This window comes from Vulpes lagopus, chromosome 6 (assembly GCF_018345385.1).
Source record: "Vulpes lagopus strain Blue_001 chromosome 6, ASM1834538v1, whole genome shotgun sequence".
In the NCBI taxonomy this organism is placed as follows: domain Eukaryota; kingdom Metazoa; phylum Chordata; class Mammalia; order Carnivora; family Canidae; genus Vulpes; species Vulpes lagopus.
In genome coordinates, this window is record NC_054829.1 from 134227192 (window position 1) to 134245628 (window position 18437).

The 18437-nt window shown below is 41.6% G+C and overlaps 1 protein-coding gene across 5 annotated transcripts in view; it reads left to right on the forward strand.

The window, feature by feature from the left end:
- GAB1 (GRB2 associated binding protein 1) overlaps positions 1-18437 on the forward strand; it is a 117747-nt gene that overhangs the window by 36350 nt on the left and 62960 nt on the right. Inside the window, exon 1 of one of the 5 annotated variants that reach the window (XM_041757917.1) lies at positions 8943-9287. The exons of the other annotated variants lie outside the window; for them this stretch is intronic. The gene's annotated coding sequence lies outside the window, so the exon portion shown is untranslated. Of the gene's footprint in view, positions 1-8942; positions 9288-18437 lie in introns of those variants that run through there. 5 annotated transcript variants of the gene reach the window in all.

An 18437-nucleotide genomic window follows, 5' to 3' on the forward strand; every position in this document is an offset into this window, starting at 1 on the left:
CTGTTTGTACAATTTATGTTTATACTTAACTATAGGACTGTCCATATAGTGTTCTACGTTAACGGTTCTTTTGAATGTTGTCTTTCCCTTTTTGTCCTCTGCAGAATTACTAAGCATATTCTCAGACCTCATCCGTATGATTAATATAACTGTTCAGTTAAAGAAAAACAGTGACACTGGATCATTCCTTCAGATTATCACAGATCAATAATTAATATTCTTTTAGGATGTGTTTCAAATAATTGTGAGGCCCCCTTAATTATGTCGTCCGCCTCACACTTCTCTATTTTATCCAGACCTTCTTGAGAAATGAAGATGTATTTTGTTTACAGTATTTCTCTCTGATACCAGGCTTATCAAAAAACATATTAGGATAATTGGACATGACACTGGAAATACAATAGGCTATTATTACCCCTCCCGTACCCAAGTCTTATGGTTTATCGCCTTGAAAATCTAAGTTAGAATTTTGTTCAAATTGATCCCAAGCTTACCTGTGTGTGGTTTCCTCATTTTCGTATGTACCCTTTTCTTCTTTTCTGGAACTTCACTTTCATGTATAGGGAACTTGACAGTAGTGATTCTTTGGTTCTTGAAGAGGAGATGAAGCTAAAATTTAAAAGTGGCCTTTGTTCCCTCTTTTCAGGGTGGGCTCCCGTTTCCAGTTTTATGTTTCTTCCTTGATCAGATCCAGAACATTGAGGGGCCCCTGGGGGGCTCAGTAGTGAGCGTCTGCCTTCAGCCCAGGGCGTGACCCCGGGGTCCCGGGATCGAGTCCCGCGTCGGGCTCCCTGCATGGAGCCTGCTTCTCCCTCTGCCTGGGTCTCTGCCTCTCTCTCTGTCTCTGTGTCTCATGAGTAAATAAATAACATCTTAAAAAAAGTCTAGAACATTGAGGCAAAATAGCAGCTGGATAATTCTACATTCTGACTTCTGTGACGGTTGTGTCATTTCCCCCGGGATTTTAAAAGGGAATGGGAATGGCTGTGTGCCCCGGGTGCTGCTCCTGCTGGCTGTACCCGAGGTCTTCCCGGACCCTCTCTAGCCTCCCTGAAGTGCCTGCAGGGAGTAAACTCTTAGGTGTGTGTCCAGAGCATTAGTACATGTGTTTGGTTTGGTTTTTAATTTTTGTGAGCTTCCTGTAAGACTAGAGTATGGTTTTTTTTTTTTTTAGAGGCCTCTGTATTTGTGGGTTAGAAAAAAAAGACGACAGTATTGACCTTATTCTTCATGGGAATATTTTCTATTTTATTTTCTAAGGAGTTTGGTGTCCTGTTTTCTAGGATTTTCTGGATTACATATATAGCATCCTGACTGTGCTCAGATGCTTACGAGCACATACATCTTGCTGGCAGTGTGATCTTAAAGGGGACCGTTACGGAAGCTGTCTCATGCTCTGTGCGCCAGTATCCACGGACCTTGTGGTTAAACCTGCCAAACCTGTGAAGTCAAGTGGCTTTTAACTCAGGGTTTGAATTGACTACAGATACTGGAGATGTGCCTGTGCTGACTGGGAGATCAGTGTATTAGCTGAGTTTAAAGACCAGAAGCTGTGTAACAATTTTCCTTGCTTTTCACATACTGCAGAGAAAAGGCTAAATCCCATCTGGTGTGCGCTATCGTAGGAATCTTACACTTTAGATTCATAAACAGTATGTTCGGGTTTTCTAGATTTGGCATTTGTTGTGTTCTGGGTTGATTTTATACTAAGTGTCCAATTTCTTGCCTTTTAACTATAACTGAATTCTAGTTGACTAAAGGGGTAGAATTTGAATTTGTGTTTAGTACCTGCAGCTGTTACCAGGCTCATGTGAGCGTCATTGTCCCCCTGGGGTCGCTTCACAAACAGACATAGCGGTCATGCTCTGGTGAACACTCCCCTGGCATACACCGGTGTTCTGGTGTAACTCCCTCTCAGGAGTGTCCTGGTTGGGAAGAGAAACTGTGTGGTTCCCTTGGGTACATCCCCGAGCCATCCTAGAAAGCACATGGCTCCCACTGTGTGTCATTGCTCTGACCTCTGGCCCTTTCTTACTCACCGTTCCCTACAACAAGAACCAAGAATGACTTGTGGGACCAGAAAACCCAATGATCCTGGGAATCTGTTCATCTTCTTAAAGGGACATTTGATGACATACTTCCTTAGAAGGACAGGGTTGGTACTCATGGCTAAAGAGCAACTTCCATTATGTTGGGACATTGAAAACTCATTTTCTCAATGTAACTGAACTTTTCTTGCTGAACAAATCTGATTAAAAACTTTATACAGTGATGGATTTTTAGTAATATCTGCTGTTTAAATGCAGGATCTTTTAGGGGCACCTGGGTGGCTCAGTTGGTCGAGCATCCTACTCTTGGTTTTGGCTCAGATCACGATCTCAGGGTTGTGGGATTGAACTCATCGGGTTCCATGCTCAGGGCAAAGTCTGCTTGAGATTCTCTCTCTCTCTCTCTCTGTCTCCCTCTCTCCCTCTGCCCCTCCCTCCAAAAATAAATAAATAAAATCTTTAAAACAAAATGAAAAATAGGGGTGCCAGGGAGGCTCAGTCGGTTTAGTATGTCTTCTCTCAGGTCATGATCTCAGGACCTGGGATGGAGCCCCCCCCCCCCCCAAAAAAAATCAGGCTCTCTGCTCAGCAGGGAGTCTGCTTCTTCCTCTCCTTCATGCTTGTGCTCTCTTGCTATCTCTCTCTCTCTCAAATTAATAAATAAAATCTTTTGAAAATCAAGTAAAATTAAAAATAAATGCAGAATATTTTAACCCATGGGCTTTTGCAAGCCACATTGCATCTTGTTCCATCCAAATGCTGACTGCTGTCTCCTCTTATAGTAGCCCCTGGAGGGCAGGGACCCACCCTAGCTTATTCATGTTGCCTCCCAGCACTGACCATTCAGTAGGTGTGGCTGAGAGAAAGAGGGAGGTATGGGGGAAAGGAGGGCTGTGAATTAGCCCTACTGCTTTCTGCTTCCCTTTTAAGAATTGAAGTGTCTGAGCTGCATGTCTAGGAGTATGAAGGGTAGTAAATATTTTAGGAAATGGCTTTCCCAATTTTCTGAATAGGACACATCATTTAGTTTCCCAGGGTTGCTATTCTCCAGCCAAACTTCTCAACCTCAGCACTATTCACAGGCTGGCCTGGATGATTCTGTTGTACGGCTGGCTCCGTGTGCATCATAGGACACTGAGTTAGCAGCATCCTTGGTCTCTACCCACTGGATGCCAGTAGTATACCCCACCCCCAGCTCTGACAACCAGAAATGTCTCTAGACATTGCCACATGAACAGGAGGCAAACGGAGACCTACCTACTTCTTGACAACCATTACTGTACAGAAGTTCCTGTCTGGAATAAATGCAGACCAAAGAAACCAGCAAATAATAGAAATTTGGAGTTGGAAGGGAACTTGGAAATCATCCCCCATGCTGTTCCTCCCGGTGCTCCTCACCCCACCCCCGTTGCAACACATACCACTGTTTTATCCCTAAAGAACCTTATGACCCAGGGGAATTATTGAATATAAAAAAATATATAAGTATTTGAAGTAATAATTGATTTTGGACTGTAGACTTATTTTTGTTCACACATCCTTGGAAAGAGAAGTGTCTCCTCACAGATCTTTGGAAGGAGAAGTGTTTCCCTCTAACCAACTCGAAATAAGAAAACATAAGCTTCTGGAAAAAACATAAGGGGATAATAATTCATATTGCAGAAAAATGAAAGGGTAGCACCACTAAAAAGGAATTAAAGATGTATATTGAACATTTGTTCAGATTAAAAAGAATAGTGCAGGGATCCCTGGGTGGCGCAGCGGTTTGGCGCCTGCCTTTGGCCCAGGGCGCGATCCTGGAGACCGAGGATCGAATCCCACGTCAGGCTCCCGGTGCATGGAGCCTGCTTCTCCCTCCGCCTGTGTCTCTGCCTCTCTCTCTCTCTCTGTGACTATCATAAATAAATAAAAATTAAAAAAAAAAAATTAAAAAAAAAAAAAAAACACTTAAGTATAAAAAAAAAAAATAAAATAAAAAAAAAAAAATAAAAAGAATAGTGCAAACTCACTAGGATATGGTTTGGTTTTTGGCGTAGGCTTGTGGAGCTGTATGTGCTTCATATTAGGCTATTTTAAGTGCACGTATCTAAAAATAAACAAGAGTATTTAATGTAACAATAATTTGGCTTTTTCAAAATGACTTTTTACATCTAGTTATGATAATGGCCTACCCGATGAGATATTTCTACTGTAGGTTAAGTTGTATTTTATAAGGATATTTTCTATCTTGCTAAGAATTCTCACATAAAGGTAAGAACTCCAAAGTAAATATTAGCTGCTTGTGGTTATTTTAAGACTCATCTCCAAAAAAATAAAAAATAAAAAAGACTCATCTCCAAAACCAAGAGAATTTGGTTCTCACACTTTGTACCTTTTGATTACAAACAGCTCTAAACAGGTTTATGTTGTACTTCATCGAAGATTATAGAGAGGATCGGCAGACTGAGACGCTTTGGTACTGAAATTGGGCAATTCAGAGTTTCTCATGCATGCAAGCCGCCTTTTGTTTTGATCCCTATCATTCTTGGTCAGTCTGTCTCAACATTCTGCTGGAAGGACTGTCCTGAGTGAGGACACAGAGAAAATGGCAGGATACTGAGCCACCGGGGCCACACAGTACCTGCTGTTGGAGGTAGGGTAACATCCAGTTGGCAGACTTTGGTCAGAACTTTTAGTTGGAGAGTCATGTTTAGAATCCGTTGGTCCTTTCTTGTCGTGTAGGTTTGGTTTCATTTAAGCACAATACAGTCACAAACTTAAACAAGAAGAATGTTTCTGAAAAATCATAGGTATGTTCATTTTTAATAAATCGAAGTATCAGGAGAATTTGCCAATTAAGTTTATCCTAATCTGGTTCCCTATTGCCATCAAAAGACACTGTGATCACAGCCATGCTCTGATTTATCTTTTTTGTATAAGCTGGAGCGTTTTGTTATTGTTGTTGTTTTTTAATGTTCTGAAACCTACTTTGTGTGATTCTCAGTGAAAACACTTTCAACCATGTATGTTGGTAATTTGTTGAAAATTCATAACTGAAAACCTGCCACTCTGCTTTTAGTACTTGAAATCCCTTTGCAGAGAGACATTTTTCTCAAAACACATTGTTCGGGAACCTCAAAAAGTTCATTATTGTGACAAGAAGTCCTTTCTGAACTTTGGATCATTACAATAGTATGCTGATTTATGTCAAGAGTAGATTCAGACTTGAATAACTGTAGAGTCCTGGCAAACATGAACATGTCAGATGTCTTGGCACAGTTCGGGGGCAGAAGGGGACTTTCCCACTTTTTTATGTAATCCACAACCATAACCATAGTATGTGGGAGTTTTATGAAATTTCTTCCGTTATACTGAAATGCTTAGCTTTTCATACCGTACATGCTGCACAGTGAGAGCAAGCTCTGTGTATGTATGCATATATTTAAATGAAAAAGAAAAATGAGATCCAAGAAATTCCTTAAGTTTGCAGTGCTGATTATTTTTAGACTGTGTTCATGTGTTCCAAAAGATCTCTTTTAAGTCAGTTGATTGGAACTTGGAACAGAACTTCCCATAGAAACAATAGTATATGTGGTGGTAAATTTTCCAGATGAGGCCTCAGAGCTTATTTAACCCATCATATGCTAACATGCTTTGCAGTACAAGGGCCAAGGATGTGTTGCCTGTCAAAACAGTGTTTAATATTCAAATTGCAACCTGTTTCAATACTAGAAATTAAATAAAATTTAAGAATTTTTAAATGAACAAGAAATAAATTTTATTTCTATTAAAAGGTGGGTTTGAGGGAAAGTAATTTAAGGAGACTTGGTATGGTAGAGAGCCGCAGGGCGACCTGAAGATGCGACACTTAGTGTAGTTTAGGCATCTTGGACATGTAAATGGACCGACCCCTTGAGCCTCAGTTTCTTCAAATGTTGCGGTTGTGAGGGTCAGAGCAGAAAGTGCTCGTGATGGTGAACTGTAATCTGCAAAGCTCTTTACAGATACTCAGTGTAAGTTCTTTCTTTCATTATGAAAGTCCTATGACTTGATCTTTCTTTTTCTTGACGTAGGTGTAGTGGTAGCAAAACTCTTTATGCCTAACAATAATTAATAGGGTCCCATTTAGCTCACAGACACAACAAATGCATAGTATTTTGGCCTGTTTCGAAGACAATAACATTTGCTTTTTTGAGACAGATGAAACTCCCAGAGTAACCTCTCTCACACATTTTTCTAGTCTCCAGATCTCTCCTGTCCTTTCCTTGTCTGAGTATCTCTTACTTAATCACCTTCTCAAATTTCACACTAGGGCTCACACTCTAGGCCGGCCTCCCCGTGGCCTGGCCTCTGTCTGACCTGTGCCTCTGGCCTCAGAGCAGCTCCTTGCTGCTAGCAGACCCTGCAGTTGACCAGCTCTGACCTGGGGCCCTCCTCTGCGTGGGGTCTCCCTGGACACCAGACAGAGGCAACCTGTCCGGGAGGACCCAGCCTTGCTACAGTGCGGCTGGTGTGATAGGCCCAGCCTGGGGCCCCGGGGCCAGGTGTAAGACTAGAAATGCTTGGGCCTGATCTCCCAGACCTGAGGAGCTTTTCTGGTGGAAGTGGGGTCAGGAAGCAACACGGGGACTGTGGCCATCACAACAGAGCAAAGCTTTCCCATTCGCTGCCTCATTCACTGGGGAAGCTGGGTGGGGGGACTACTGTATGCTTGTGAGAGTCACAGTAACTCACCAAAGAAGCAAATTGAAAGGGGCTTATGAAAGTATTATTTTTTGGGTCAGAGTTATAAATTTAAGACCAAACATTAAAATAATAACATTTTATACTAGAACAAGTCTTAGAGATCAGGAAATCCAACTTACTCTTTTTAGAATGGAGGAGTCTTAAGCTGGACGACTTCACTGATTTGTAGGTGTCTCATGCCTTCCAGTTTGAAACCTTTCATAGGACATCCCGAAGACTCTACGTCTGCGCCTCACTATCCCTCTGTTTTCTCTATAAGGTTGGCATGGATTTTGCACAGCTGTGTGTTGGGATCCTTGGATCTGCCGAATAGTCTACAAAGACCAGAAGGGAAGGAGTAGGGAGCCTGCTACACAGTCTCTGATTCCTTCTCCTGGCATAGTCTGAATTAGTAATATTTATTAAACAAGGCTATTTGTAGACGTTGTAGAGAAAAGTCTGACACAGTTCCTGTTCTTTCAGAGCTTACAGTACTGTATTATTGTATATCATTAGAGGGAGCACATTCTGGGCCTTGCGGCACCCACTGAGTAGGATATTAGCGCACCGAGTTCTAGTTTTGTTTATTCCACTGATTTTTGTTAAGACTTTAAATTGTTCTTTTTTTTTTTTTTTTTAAGATTTTTATGTATTTACTTGAGAGAGAGAGCACACAGGTAGACAGAGGGAGAAGCAGACTCCCTCCTGAGCAGGGAGCCCCATGAGGGGCTCAATCCCAGGACCCTGAGACTAAGACCTGAGGCTGCAATCAAGAGTTAGATCCCCAGCCGACTGTGGCACCCAGGCACACTGAGTTCTCGGGCCTTAATTTTCTTATCCATGAAATAAGATTAAATTCTGAAGTCTTTATATCTATACTTTTTGTGAGTCATGTGTCATGATACTTTATTTTAATCATTGGGCTTTTGAACCCTATTATTTATTTCAAGAAATTCTTAGCCAGGATGTGGACACTAATTAATTTATATGCTGATGTGCTAGACAACTTAGCAATTTATTGAACCACAGGCTTGAAAGTGTCTGGAAATGTATAATGGTCCATAGCTTCAATTTTAAGGCAGAACTAGATCCCAAACCCCTATAAAATAATTTGGATTATTATATACCTCATTAGGTTTATAGAATAGAATATGCCTACTTTTGAATATTCACAGGCTTAGAAAGTAAAAAATGATTATTATAAAGAGATTTTGACTTTACAAAGGGATTTAACCACTGAACTCTTTGCAGTAGTGAGTTCTTGTGCATATAAAATATAGTACGGTTCGCAGAAGCGTAGTTTTTGTGCATCCGGGATATATGGTGGTTTATGTTTACAGTGTGTACTTCTCCGAGGTCATGCTGAGCATGTGCATACCAAATATGCTTTCTGTTACCTAACTGGGAATTTTCTGTGGTTTGAGAGGCTTTTTTGCAGTTGTGTTGGAATTTTACAGACCTTTCTGCCCTCACTCTCGGTCTTTCTCCCCGTTGTTCATGCAGCATTTGGGAGATCATTTCAGGTCATTGGATGAGGCACCAGTTAGGAGATGAACCTGTGAGTGGGGAGGTCGGATACTTTGTGTAGCAGCAGGAACACAGACCATGTACAGTTTTAGGCTCCATCGCCAGAACTGCCTCCGACTAGCTTTAAGCAAGGTACTTAACCCCTCAGAATCTCAGTTTTTCATTAGTAAAAGTGGGAATGATAATAACAATAATAATAGTATTAATAATGCTGATATGATAGGTGAGGGCATTTATCTTTTCTGATGGAGCTGACGTAAAACAGACACGCTGCCTTCTCCCTGCAGCGCAGGAGGGGAACAGCCAGACAGCAGGAACGAACTCGTTGCCCTGGGAGTAACAGTTCCTAAGGCTGCCCTGTGGTTTAGGCTAGAGAGCTGCTGGTCTAGCAGTGTGAGATGGTCTGGTACGGTGGTTAAACCCTTGACCTCTATCTAGAGCCAGGAGCCTGGGTTCTCCCTATTAGCTCTGTGCTCTTGGAAAAGTGAGTTATCTGTTTACTGCCTCAGTTTCTTGATCTGTAAACTGAGGCTATTAGCACTTTGGTCATCAGGTTGTTGGGAGATCCCATGCTAATCTGTGTAGTGTTCAGAACAGTCCCCGGCAAGTGATAAGTCTGTGTTCACTGCAGTCTGTTGCAATGCAAAATCTTTGTTTGTTAGAGTTTAATGCAAACTACAAAAACATTGCATGGAATAATGACCGGCTTTTAAAGATAACTGGTGTTTTCTATTGAGGAGGCTGTTAGTTCTGAGCTAAGCCAGTTTCTGTAGCAGGAGATGGGGTTGCTCTTAGGAGTCTGCATCAGCTTTCATCTCTTCCCCTCTCCCTGCATGGCCACTCGGTGCGGCTTTTGTTATTAATGTGGAGCAGTTGAAGTCACTGCCTTGGGTGCAGGCCAGGCCAGTGTTTCTCTGGGCATATATTACTTCCCTGGACTCTGGCAGGAGCGGGATGGTGGGAGTCAGAGGTACCGGGAAGCTGTCCTTTAGGCAGCCCACGTAAGAGGTGTGTTTGCTGTCTTTGCCGCATTGATGCTGATAGATCAGAATCCTATTTAATATCTTGGTAATGTTTTCTCTTACCCTATAATCTGCCCATCTCTTTGAGCTGTCATTTTGCTCGTTCTCTGGTTAGACAGACTAATGCTGTTTGTTATGCGTCTTTCTCCATTGTTGTTTCATTGTTGAAAATCTCTTCAGTTAACTAAGCATTTGTTTCAGGCAGGTAAAATTTCTCTATAAAGATGTATATTTCTGTAAGATTATATGTATCCTATAGGATATATATGACATTTGGCGATTATACAATCTGTATTGCTTTTTTGTTTTTTTCTCTGTAAATAAAATAATCCTGTGTGTGGGGGGGGAATATTTATTGAAATAGCAAGTGAAAGTGTGCTTTCACTGAGGAATGGTGTAATTCGAGAACACATTTTTATTTTCTGCTCTACTTTTGTATTTGAGGCTTGGGAGACTATGTTTTTGTTGTTTTAGAAAAGCGATGGAATTTTATCATTTTCCTGAAACTCCCTACCTTCACCTTTTCCTGAAATATTTTTTCCAAGTCCAATTTTCTTTTGTTAAGAGGCTCCATCATTTAAAAAGTAAAGGAGTCTGGTTAGTTTAGGCCTTTTCGGTGATCCTGTTGGCTTTACAAAAGAAGAGACTGTTTGTCTGAGCAGCAGCAGTTGGAGGATCATATGACCATTAGTGTGAAACTTGGGGCAGTGATTTGTGAGCTTGAGCTTTTACGGTTTTTTGTTTTGTTTTGTTTTCTGTTTTTTGTCTTTCATTATCTGCAAACAGGTTGCCTCAGACCCTGTTGTGCCTCGTGACTTGGTGTAGGAGATACGTTCTCCGATTTTAGACTTTATCCTAACTCTCCCAAATTGTGGGGATTTTCTAAGGTTTTAGTAACTCCCATTGTGAAATAGAAACTGATTTCTGGTTGATTTTAGCTACTGCTACATTGTGACATGCATGGAATTTCTTTCCAATTTGACAGTTGTTTTCTCAATTTGAAAGCAGTAATTGTGAATTAGAATTCCTGGAAATATTATTCTTCCATAATGGTATGTCACAGATGTTTGAGTGCCACACACATTCCTCGTTCCATTTTTAATGTCGATTTAGTGGAGATGAAATGTGGAGAATAGCTGTGTGTTGTAATAGGTGTGGGCCCTCTCCCCAGTGGCTTGCTCCGTGTGCTCTGGTACCCCTCCGTTCTTCCTCAAGTGGAACATTGAGACTTGGTGTGTTGTTAAATATGTCCGTTTCTGAGACATTTATACCCATAGATGTGGACCATTCCCCAAACCACATTCTGCATCCTCACAGAACGTAGGAGAAAGCTGTGCTGTTAGTGTCATGATAGTCTTTCTAGTTCTTTTAAAAATGTATACTTTCGTGATGTGTTCTAGAAGACTTTGAGAATGTTGAGAAGAAAATAAAAACCACTTAGTTTTTATTAGTTTTACCACTAAGAGAAAAACTGCTGTTAAAATGTTGAGGTATTTACTTCGTAATTTTCTATGTGTATTTAGATAGATACATAGTTATTCTTTTATAAGAATGTAAATCTTTTTGAAACCTTTTTTTTCTTTTCTTTTCTTTTTTTTTTTGGCATAGCAATATATGTGAGAACATTTTCCGCATTCCAAAATGTTCTTTGAAAATACGATTTTCAGTGGCTCTATGATTTGGCATCTCTTTGGCTCTGGAAATACTTAAAGATGTGCCAAATTAAAAAGTCCATTTTGGGGGTAAGGTCTTACTTCCTATTTTAAAAATAATTGGCTTACAAAGTAATTGGGAACGTGTTAATTTTGTGCTCAAGATAGACTTACGTATTCTTCATTACATTTCTGGAACAAAATATTTTCTTTATGTAATCCTTGATACGGTAACAATTATAATAATTAATTTTTAAGTAGCCACTCATAACTGAAGTGAAAATTTCAAATATCAACTTATTCTATTAAAGAAATCAAACTAGTTTTGAAATAGTTCCTCCCTTCAAATTTGAAATAAGGTTAAAATTTTTTGCAACTGAATTTTGTGTTCATCTATGATGAACAGTTGGTGCCATTGGCTGTGCTTTAATTTTGGGGTCAACTTGACTTTCCTTGAGCCTCCAGGCTTTATAGAACAGGAAAGGCCATGTGGTCTGGGAAATGGAGCCAGATGGTCCCCACGGTGGGTGCCAGGCCCCCAGCAGAGACGGATGCTACACCCGGCAGAGTAGGGTCAACAGCAAATGTCGGTGGCATTGCTCACCCTTTCCTGGAAAGAAAAAATCCTCCCCTCTGCTGGCATAGTTTGAAACTACTTTGTAGGCTCCATTCAGCCTGGTGTAGCAGGTGTCCAGACAGTTGACTGCTAATGGGCAGTGGAGGAGGAGGTGGTGGCACTAGCTGAGACCAAGTTGGCAGCCCCCGTGGCTCTCTCATAAAATCCACATTCTGGCATTCTCAGTGTCTTTCAAAGGAATCTGGGTAAGCCATTAAACTTATGTCATTTTGGTTTACTTGGCTCTTTAAGGGGGGGTGGTAATTAAACCAAGTAGAGCTGTCATTCAGTAAATTTCAGTGGTACTCTTCAGTTGAAGATTGAAGCCTGGAATCACAGAACCATCTCTAAATATCACCCTAGAATTGACTACTATGGCTTGTCCTTGACACAAGGGAGTTGATTTGTGGGAAAATGTACGTTTGAGAGTCACATGTCCCCAAGTTTACATATCTGAGCAGTTACTTAGGAGCGGTATGACTTTGGGCATATTTCTTAATGTCTCTGAACGTCAGCTCAGACGTAAACATGATCGTAATAATAATTGCTTTCAAGATAATGAGAGCTTGTATAAGTGCATGCAACAGAATAAGTTTTCACTTGATATTAGGTCCTGTGATGATGACAGATTGGTGCAGAGTCATCTGACCAGTGTGTGGGTTTGTAATCCTTCCACAGCCCTGCAGCAAGTCATTTGGTCTTGAGAATACAGCCTCATACACTTGAGCTAGACCTGAAAATGCAAAGCTGTATAAAAAAAAATGTACCAAAAAAAAAAAAATGTACCAGAATACGGTGACCTAATAGGCTAAAAGGTTTGGGGGGCTTTTTTCTTCTCATTCTGCCTTTGAATAGTCCAGATGGTCCATCCTGGTCCAGGACTAGTTTTGGTACTTCACTAGACAGATTCCTTCCATCTTTTTTCTCTGCCATCCCGGGGTGTTACCCCCATCTTCACAGTCAAAAATGACTCCCCATGATGTCTTTTCAGCCCAAGAAGAGGGGGCTGATCTAGAAGTTGTACAGATCCTTTTCACTCCTAGCCTATTAGCCAGAACAGAGTCACATGACTACAGCTAGCTGTAAAGGAGGCTGGAAAACGTCATCTTTTAGCAAGTCAGCCGCTCTGTGAAAGCTTCTGTTAGTATAGAACAGGGGTCAGCAAAGAGTGGTCTGAGCATCAAATCAGCTACCTGTCATTGTCAATAAAATTGTATTGGAAAACAGCTACTCCCATTTGTTTATGAATTGTCGGTGACTGCCTGCACACTGTAATGGAAGAGTTACGTAGTTGTGCCACATACCGTATTGCCTGCAAAGCCCAAGGAAGCTATTACCTGGTCCTTTATAGAAGAAGTTTGCTGGCTTACTACCGAAAAAAGGTGTTACTGAATGGTCGGTCTATCACAGCCACTAACTCAGGAAGCAGCTAATCCCTGGCATGGTGCCCCAGCCAACTGCTTGTTCCTAGGGAATCCCAAGGGGGCTGGACAAACCAAAAGCATAGCACCTGGCCGGGCTGGCCAACACTGTTGCCGAACAAATTCAAATAAACTTGGCAAGAAAAGCCAGTAACTCAAGAGGTGTGGGTTTGGAAAAGAGAAAGAAGAAATTTATTTCTGGTCTGGTAGTGGGGGAAGTGGCAGGCTCAAGCCTTAATTGAACTCTCCACCTTAAGATGGACACCTAGGGTTTTCTAGGAAGAGGTTCAGGGTCTTCTAGGCATTCCGTTGCTATCAGGGCTTTTCTGGACTAGTGGTTGGAATGTTTCACCAATTGTCAGTGCTTCAAGAAAATGTCCCAACTCTTGGGGTCCATAGTTGAGCAAGAGGGTTCGTTGATAAGAGGAAATGAGTATTTGGGGAGCAACTGGTAGTCTCTACCACTGTAAGGGGCCTGGTAAGTAGGGTGAGTCACTGCCCTAGAAATTCAGAATCAAGACTCTTAAGAAGACTAGTAACCCACTGGGCAGTGAGCTGGTATGCAACTAATTGTTGAAGAAGCAGTGTTTAAGGAATAATTAAAGGCGCCTCAGCATGAAGTGATTTGGTGGAGGTGAAGGGGGAGGGTACAAAAGGTTGGTTACTAAAATGAGCTTCCATTTTTAAAGTAGAGCATTACGGCAGCCCCGGTGGCGCAGCGGTTTAGTGCCCCTGCAGCCTGGGGTGTGATCCTGGAGACCTGGGATCAAGTCCCGCGTCAGGCTCCCTGCATGGAGCCTAATTCTCCCTCTGCCTGTGTCTCTGCCTCTCTCTCTCTCTATGAATGAATGAATGAATGAATGAATGAATCTATCTATCTTAAAAAAAATAAAGTAGAGCATTATTGGGGCACCTGGGTGGCTCAGTTGGTTAAGTGTCCATCTTTGGCTCAGGTCCTGATCCCAGGGTCCTGGGATTGAGCCCCGAGCTTTGCCCTGGCTCCTTGTTGAGCGGGAATCTGCCTCTCCCAATCCCTCTGCCCCTCCCCAATGTATACGCGCGCGCTCTCTCTCTCTCTCTCTCAAATAAATCTTTAAAGTAGAGCACTATAGCTCAAGTATCCTCCCTCCCCTACTCGCAGACCACTTCTCCGGCTTGCATTTGACCTTGCTGAATTCCCACTGTCAATCTTCTTTGCTCATCGTCTTGTCCCTGGTCTCCTGTCCTGATGCCTCAGCCTCTTCCATATCTGCTAAGTAACCTCCTTTTAAAGTGTGGCTCTTATGTTGTTCTCCTTTAAAGGATTTCCAGTAGATCCCATTACCTACTCAATAAAGGCTCAGCTCCTTGGGTTGTCACTCCAAGTCTTCTGATTCTTTGGGCCTAATCTTAATTTCCTGTCCTGTTTTTCTTCACCTCCTCCACTGGGGGCTGTAGCCTCACAGAAAACACCTCCTCCCCACTCTGCTCTTTGCTATTTCTGTGTATTTGCTCTGGTTGTCTCCTTAGCCTCACACTATTGAAAGCCTTTGGGGACCTAGGACTAGGACTGGCACGTGGTAGGCACATTCACAGCTGGGGCAGATGGGGGTGCTGACTTCCTTCTGTTAGCTCCCACATTTCTGTTTCCCTTTCTAGCTGAGCCCCTTCTCCCGATCTAAGATAAGCTCTCCCTACTTGAAAGCTTTGCTTGTATCTCTTGTAGTACTCCCTGCTTTCTGCGTGGTGTTTGAGTAACTGTGTATTTCTAGTTTGGCAGAGGCTATTAGGTTTCTGAGGCCAGGTCCAGAAGTCACTGGGCTGTGCAGTCTTCACTTTGACATAAGACAGGTTGGTCGGTGCTACAGCGATGCTGTTTACAAACGGTGCCATCTACAAATTAATGCCTCTCACTGAAAACTGGCATTTACTACCTGGAGGAACTTAGTTAGGTACAGATGAAAATAGAGCTCTAATAATTGCATTCAAAATGAGTGCCAGTTAAGATTTTTAAAACCCAGAGCCATTTTTAGCTAGCTTATAGTGAAAGAACACTATATTTTTAAGTGTTTTCTTAAGACCTGAAGCAGCATTTGAATGCAGTCATATTCGGAAGTTTTAAACAGTTCCTTGGAAAGCCAAGGCTGAGCCAGAAATCAGATAGTGCTTTTTGGGAGGCATAAGGAGGAGCATGTGTGCAGAACTCCCTGAGAGCAGGAGCTGGGCCACCTGTGGGGAAGCCAAGTGGGCCACTCCCAGGGCAGGATTGGGGCATTTTCTCAGCCTTCCTGCTGGAGACATACCTTATCACATGGAAAGCCTCTCAAAAGTCACCCCCATAATACTCACAGAAAGTAGTATTTTCACAGCTTTGTCTTTCCATAGTTGGTAATCAAATGTAAAAGAGCTTTCATTTTTATAGAAATGATTGGCACGGTAGAGTGCCAACTCTCTCTTCTTCTTCTGTCTTTTTAAGCAAACCTAGAATGAGGAGACCAATCTAAATAATAAAATACTTGCTTATGCTGGCAAGGAATTCATGTTCACTCATCTCCTGTTAATTAAAACCTAGTGAGGTTGGTGACAGTGTTGGGAAGCAGGTGGGTAAGGAGGAATCTTCAGTGTGTATTCAGACCTTGTAAAGGCTTGGAAGGAAGTATCCTCCCTAGACAGTGGTGAGGCTTCCCCTGCAAGTCCAGGAGCTGATGCTGGGAGCATAAACAAACACACAGTACTTGCAGCCCTTCTGACAGAGTCAGGAAAGGACGGATAGAAGGGTTTTCTTTTCTTATGGGCTGTGCATTTTGCAATTATTAGAATGTAAGACAGTTTATTCTGGAATTTTTGCTCAAGCTAAGTTAAGGTCAGAAACCATTACCATTATGAGAAAGTCCCAATGTTACCTTGGCCTCCTAGGATTCTTTTACTTTTCTGGGTCCAGTGTCTGGTACAGACTCAACAGAAAGCAAGTGTTCAATGCATATTTATTGAACAAATAAATAAATGGAGTCTGGCACTTAATTGTAAGAACTTTCTAGAAGATTAAATGGATTCTTAAGAAAAATGATTTTTTTAAGAGCTGAAATAAAGTCCCCTTCATACCTTCCCCTTGTCACACCTCTCCTATGCATACGTCCCTAGCAACTCTCCTGGTTTTAGTTTGAAAAGTTTGGGAGGAGGGATCCCTGGGTGGCGCAGCGGTTTGGCGCCTGCCTTTGGCCCAGGGCGCGATCCTGGAGACCCGGGATCGAATCCCACATCAGGCTCCCGGTGCATGGAGCCTGCTTCTCCTTCCGCCTGTGTCTCTGCCTCTCTCTCTCTCTCTGTGACTATCATAAATAAATTAAAAATAAATAAATAAATAAAAATTTTAAAAAAAATGAAAAGTTTGGGAGGAGTGGGTTTGAAGGTGTGTGGCCTCATATTACTGAAAGGAAAACCCCAATGTTGTGTAAGTATTTCATGGGCCCTTTCATAACAAACACAATATTAAACGCAGCCAAAAAGTTTGTCTTGAATTAATCCTGTGTCTTAACAGCCCTGAACTGAAGTACAGATCTAGGCTTTGTGTATAACATAATAGAATGTTGGAAATGGAGTAAAAAGTTTCAACCAGAAGACTGTTTCAATCTGCCGGCTTGCTGTGTGATTACTTTGAAGTTTTGGGGTTTTATACAAATTTAGCTCTTCAATATACTAAATTAAAGCTTTTTGTGAATAAGTCTAATATGATTTATATTCCTTAATTTTGAGCTCATAATATTTCTCCTGTAGGTATGTAAGAGATAACACAGAAGAAAAATCTCAGTAAGAGTGAGATACTTGCATGGTGAGGAGTAGTTTCCTTTTAAGAAACACTGTGGTATGGTTGGGCATCCGAACTATGTGTTGTACAGATCTATAGTTGACCATTGCACTGTCCTTCCTACTCTTCCCTTGGAAAACTCACTTAACCCTCTGAGTCTGTATTTCTTCAGCTGGAAAATGGGAATAATACCATACTTTCCTTAGAAGCTCATTAATGAGATAATTCATGTGAAGCACTCAGAACAGAGATACATAGAGTGTTTGCATCAATTACGGTAAAGCCTATGCTGCTGGAATGAAGAGGACCCCCCCCCCCCAATGCCTATAGTGAATTAAAGGAGATATAACTTTACTTATTACTCGCATAAACCGGGAAAACCTTGCCCCCGGCATCACAGAGTCCCATCTACATGGTTGAGGCAAGCCACGTCTGTGTCCCAGCTTGAAGATCATGGGGGGGCGTTGGGTGGTGCAGGGAGTGTAGAGACATCATGCTCAGTGCATATAAGCCCAGACCCAGAATTGGTACACATCCCCGCCATTCGCTTCACCTGGTCGCATCCAGCTGCTGGGGAGGCTAAGAAATATCATTTCTAGCTGGACAGCCCTGTACCCAGTTAAAATTCATTCACTGTGAAAGAATGGAAGAGCAGATTTGGGCGAGCAACGTGGAGTCTACATCACAGTACTTAATAAATGCAGCCATTATTTATCTATTAAAAAATAACATTTTATATAAGAGTTTAAATATCCTTGTTCCAGGGGAAGAGGAATCAAAGACCTGCAGCAGCAGAATTTTTTGTCCCATAAGATCTTAGTAGTTTTGGGGGAGGGGGTCCTTGAGTATTGAGGCTCAAATCCAGGTAAGCTTTGAGGATGGATCAAAAGGTCAAGAGGGTAGAAAGGGTAGATAAAAGGTAAATGGGGTGGGACTGTGGTAAAGGAGTGAATGCCTGTTTAGCTGTGCTCCTCCTTCCTCTCTGCTTAGGAGAAAGACCTAATCTGTAAATTAAACTTAACCCTTTATCTGACCTGGCAAGGACAAAGTACACCAGCTTCTAAAGAAAGTTTTTCTAGGAGCAGGATAGTCATCTTAAAGCACAGAAAGGAAGGCAGGGAAGAGGGGACTTGCACAGGCCATACAAAAGTACAGCATTTTAAGAAGCACATAAATACTTACTGAGATTATATCTGATTTGTTACTGTTGTCATTTTAAAAAACAGAGGTAAAATGCATAAGTTCCTGCATTTAGAAGAAAGTGCTTCAGGTAAAAATTATTAAGTAAGGAAGTTTTCTCAAGAGACGAAATGTACAAATTCTTAAGGACAGCTAAGCTGAGAGAAAAGATCCAGTGTTTTAGCAAATATTTTTAAACTTTTATAAATGTGATCTCCTCTAGTTAATTTATCTGTGTGTATTTACCAATTGCTGAGAAATAATTATAAGGAATGAAATCATATCCTGATTTGCTCCGTAGTATATTCTTTTAAATCTGCATTTTTTAGGCTGGCTGGGTAACTTGCTCTGAACTCTGTCTGCAAGTAATGCTCATATGTTTGATAACGGGGTCATCTTAAAGAGCAGACATCTGTTTTTGTTTTTGTAAGTAACCCATTGCCTAACTGCTAAAAATAGTTGTAGTCATTTTAAACTACATTTT